The sequence below is a fragment of the Myotis davidii genome, unplaced genomic scaffold (assembly GCF_000327345.1).
Source record: "Myotis davidii unplaced genomic scaffold, ASM32734v1 scaffold421, whole genome shotgun sequence".
Lineage (NCBI taxonomy): Eukaryota > Metazoa > Chordata > Mammalia > Chiroptera > Vespertilionidae > Myotis > Myotis davidii.
Window position 1 is genome coordinate 823,173 of NW_006292440.1, and position 4,356 is coordinate 827,528.

The following is a 4,356-nucleotide window of genomic DNA, read 5'->3' on the forward strand; positions in this document are numbered from 1 at the left end:
AAGTAGCTCATGTAGGGGACTGTCTAGGGCGGGGAAAAAAATGGACACATATGTAATACCCTTTGTAATAAAAAATAAAATTTGAAAAAAAAAAAAGATTTGGCTTATTAAATGACTAAAGGCAATCTATATATATAAAAGCCTAAGCAACCATTACGACCAGTCAAGCTGGTCACTATGATGCTCACTGACCACCAGGGGGCAGATGCTCAATGAAGGAGCCCAGCTCACAGCTGGCAAGTGTAGCTAAGACAGCAGGAGCCTCTCCCACCTCCAGGGCAGTGCTACCGAGCAGTAGCGGCAGCAGGCGCAGTGAGGAAGGGATGAGAGGGAGCGGCACAGCACCCAGTCCAGCTCAGGCTCCTCCCTGACCCTCTCCACTTAGTGCACTGCTACATCCCTTGGGGAATGTCAGACTGCCGGTTTCAGCCGATGCCCCGGCTGCCTGCCCTGCGGGGTTTGGGCCAAAACCAGCAGTCCAACATCTCCTAAGGGATCCTGGATTGTGAGAAGGTGCAGGCCAGGTTGAGGGACCCCACCGGTGCACGAATCCATGCATCAGACCTCTAGTTTTATTATAGCAGCATGTGTTTATTTTAATAAAACAAAATGCATAAAGAGAAACGACTTTTATTTTACTTGCAATCTATAAAACTGAGTTCTTTTGCTGATATAAAAACCAATAACTCACTTGAGAACCATGCTATCTTCTGAAAATGCCACACACCTGCTTCTTAAACATGTCAAAGTTACAGCATGCCTTAGACTTGTCCAGAGAGCTGAAGCAACAAGCAACTAACTGGTTTTGAACAACAAGTGCTTTCCTGGGCCACAACTCTGACTGTTGGGAAGCAACCATGGAGCAAGACAGTGCAGCTAGATAGAAGGGACTTTTCATTTAGAAGCAAAATACCCAAATGTCTCTCTGGCATGTACTTTCAGCTTTGTGCATGATTCCCTAACCTTAGTTTCTTTTATTTAAGGGGCTAATCTGGACTGACTTTTTGAGAATGGTGTCCATTACCTAAATAAGTAATGGGAGAAAAAGATCTCTGTGATTACATGCAAATTTGTGATAGGTCTACAGATGAAGAGTTGAAGAGGATGGTAAAGAAATCAGCTACAATCCATCTACGTGAAGGTCACACCAGCTTCACTGTACACTTTCTCAATGGCATTGATGTAGGCATCTCTTCTCAGGTCCAATCCCAGTCTATACTTCATGGCTGTGCACATGATTGGCCTGCCCACGCAATCCATAATGTAAGCTAACCAGAATACACAATGTCTTGCTCAGATGCCCCTGATATCCTGACTTGAACTCTCCTGTGCATATAACAGGAATAGTTCCACTGTGCTTTCCAAATGTCTTTTCCAGTTCTCTTAAACAGAAATGAGCAAGTGGTAGTTAGAATCCTTTTCATATTTGAAGGTCAAACAGCCAGCACTGACATGATTTAGGTTCTTTAGCCACTCAAAGTACGATGCTGTCACTCCTCTAACATTCAAGTAGAGATCTGAAATAACCATAATGTTTCTCTCCATACAAATTTTATCAGCTTCTGGAGGTGTTGGTCTATCAGCCATCTCCAGCAATGATCTTGGTTTTGATTCTGAGTGCATTGCACTTGGTCAGCTGCTTCTCAATGGCAGCAGGGATCAGTATGTCACAGTCGGCTTCTAAGATGCTTCCTTCATAAAGTTTTGCTTTGGAGAAGCCCAGGATTTTTTTTTTCTTTATTGATTAAGGTATTACATATGTGTTCTTATCCCCCCATTGTCTCACCAACCCCTCACACATTCCCTCACCCCCTGGTGTCTGCGTCCATTGGTCTGGTCACCCCCGCCAGAAGCAGAAATCTGCCCTTAGACTCCACCCTGATTGATGGGCTTACCAGTGACACCGGCATGGGCATTAATATAGTGCCTATGGTGCTACAATAGAAGTCAGCAATTCAGGACATCTCTGCCTCACCCATGCTCGTGCCTGAGGCAGACATAACAGTGCTGGGACCAATAAAGCCATTCTTTGCCAGTTCCATGATGAACCTCCTTGTGATCTTTTCCAGTTCATTATCAGTATAGTTCTTGGGATTGATGTTAACACCAGCTTTGGTGCCCCTAAAAGGGACATCAACCACTGCGCACATGTGTCATCAGAGAAGCGAAAGCTTTTACTTCATCTACACTCACATCAGTGCTCTAAGAAATAACTCCTTTGCGAGGTGTGCCGTGCTGGCTGTGCTGGGCCCGGTAGCTCTCAGATGACCTCCAGGAGCAGTGGTGGCAGCAGATAAGGAAGGACAGGCTCAGCACATGGTTACAGGGTTTGATGATCGTCAGGATGCCGTGCACCTGCTTCTGCTTCTGCTTCTGCTCCTCACTCTCCCGAGTCTTGAGGTTCTCTATCACCGTGTTCTCCATGATGCTGGCGCCGCGGTGGAAGAAGCCTTCCACCATCTTGAAGAAGCTGGGGTTGTCCCATGGTAAGTGGGGGCGGGCTGCCCACAGCCTGGCCCAGCAGCGGGGCCGAGCCCATGGCTGCGACTGGGCCTGAGAGCAGCAGTGTTTCACCCAGGCAGCGGTGCAGGCGGCGGGGCGGAGGCTCGCGGACCGTGGGAGGGAGGAAGGGCCCAGCATGGGCTGCCCTTTTAAGCCACAGCTCACTGCCTTCCTAGGTGTTCCTCCCTGGCGCTCACCACCTAACCAGGAGGATGGACTTTGCGGCGGGGGGCCTCTGAATGGCAAGGGGGCGGGGAGGGCGTGACTTCAACACTATTTTCCTTATTCCTTGAGATTTTCTTATCTTTTTCTTTCATTTCTAATACATTTGTGAAAAGCAAAGGTTTTTTCCTCCCTTCTTATCTCAAGCCAATTGCCCTCTAAGGAGATGGGGTTCATGTTTCCTAAACTTTAAAACTGTGAGACTGAATTGGATCCAATAGACAGTTTTTATTTACCTAAAAGGAACTACATAAATTTAGATAAATTTTTTCTTTTAACAACTGAAAGACTAGTCTCATCAAAAAATAGAAGAAATGGGGGGGAGGTTGAGGGTTAATGGGGGGGTGGGGGCTAAGGACACATTTGTAATACCTTAACTAAAAATAAAAAAAATAAAAAATAAAAAAAAAAGAAATAAAATTTAAAAAAAAAATAGAAGAAATGACTCAGAGAGGCAAAGGAAAACCATCTTTGGAAGCTCATGAGTCAGACTATTTTAACTAAACAAAATTCAGAAGTGGTTGCTTTCAGAAGCTATTAAACCCTATAGAATATGCTAAACCTGCTGATTCCATCAGGCCTGTGCTCTGAAGGGATCTTGAGACTAGAAAGCTACATACTAAGAAGTAAACATGACAGAAATTCCTGTTCCCTTGTCACTCAGAAGAGCCATCTGCTCCTAAGTTAAAGCCATTTTCTATTAAATTCACCAGCATACTAATTAAAGAATGACTGGAGGATGGTGAAGCTGCCAGATGCTATAAAGATATATCACTGTCTTTTTATATGGTTAAGCAAACATTTAATTAAACCTGCAGATGCTATGTCTGCTCTACCCTCCAACACAGCTAAATACCATTTACTGAAAAAGTCATTTCATATTAGTGTTTTTTAAGAGACTTTGCTGAAATATTTAATGCCTTTGTACATGATTTAATTAAATGCATCAGTAATTGCATCAGGGTGACTTAAACTTGACTCTCCTCATAATTAATCAAACATCTCCTCAATAGTATCCTTATTTGTAGGAGTCAAATTACAGAGAGCCTAGGTTTAAGTATGGGTGCTCAGCCTGTCTTTGACATTTTACTAGGTTGTAATTTTTAATACATTTAAAAGGCCTCTTTTGAAGAAAATTAGAGAAATCTGAAAGGGGATAGAAATGAAATGCCATCCCAGGGTTTGCTTTATATGGAATTCTTTTTAAAATATATTTTTTATTGATTTTTTTTGAAAGAGAGTAAGGGAGAGGGAGAGAAAAACATCAATGTGAGAATGAAACATCAATAGGCTGCCTCCTGCACACCCCCTACTGGGGATCAAGCCCACATCCTGGGCATATGCCCTGACCAGGAATCAAACTGGCAAACTCTCATTGCACGGGATGACGCCCAACCAACTGAGCCATCACTGGCCAGGGCTGTTATGGAGCTCTTGCTAATAACCAGAGAACTCTGTGGGCCTAGACCAGGGGTGGGCAAACTTTTTGACTCGAGGGCCACAATGGGTTCTTAAACTGGACCGGAGGGCTGGAACAAAAGCATGGATGGAGGATTTGTGTGAACTAATATAAATTCAAAGAAAACATCATTACATAAAAGGGTACGGTCTTTTTTTTTTTTTTTTTTTTTT

At 43.8% G+C, this 4,356-nt stretch overlaps 1 pseudogene; it reads right to left on the reverse strand.

The window, feature by feature from the left end:
* Positions 1–1,131: 1,131 nt before the first annotated feature.
* LOC102772398 lies at positions 1,132–2,640 on the reverse strand (annotated as a pseudogene).
* Between the last annotated feature and the right edge of the window lie 1,716 nt (positions 2,641–4,356).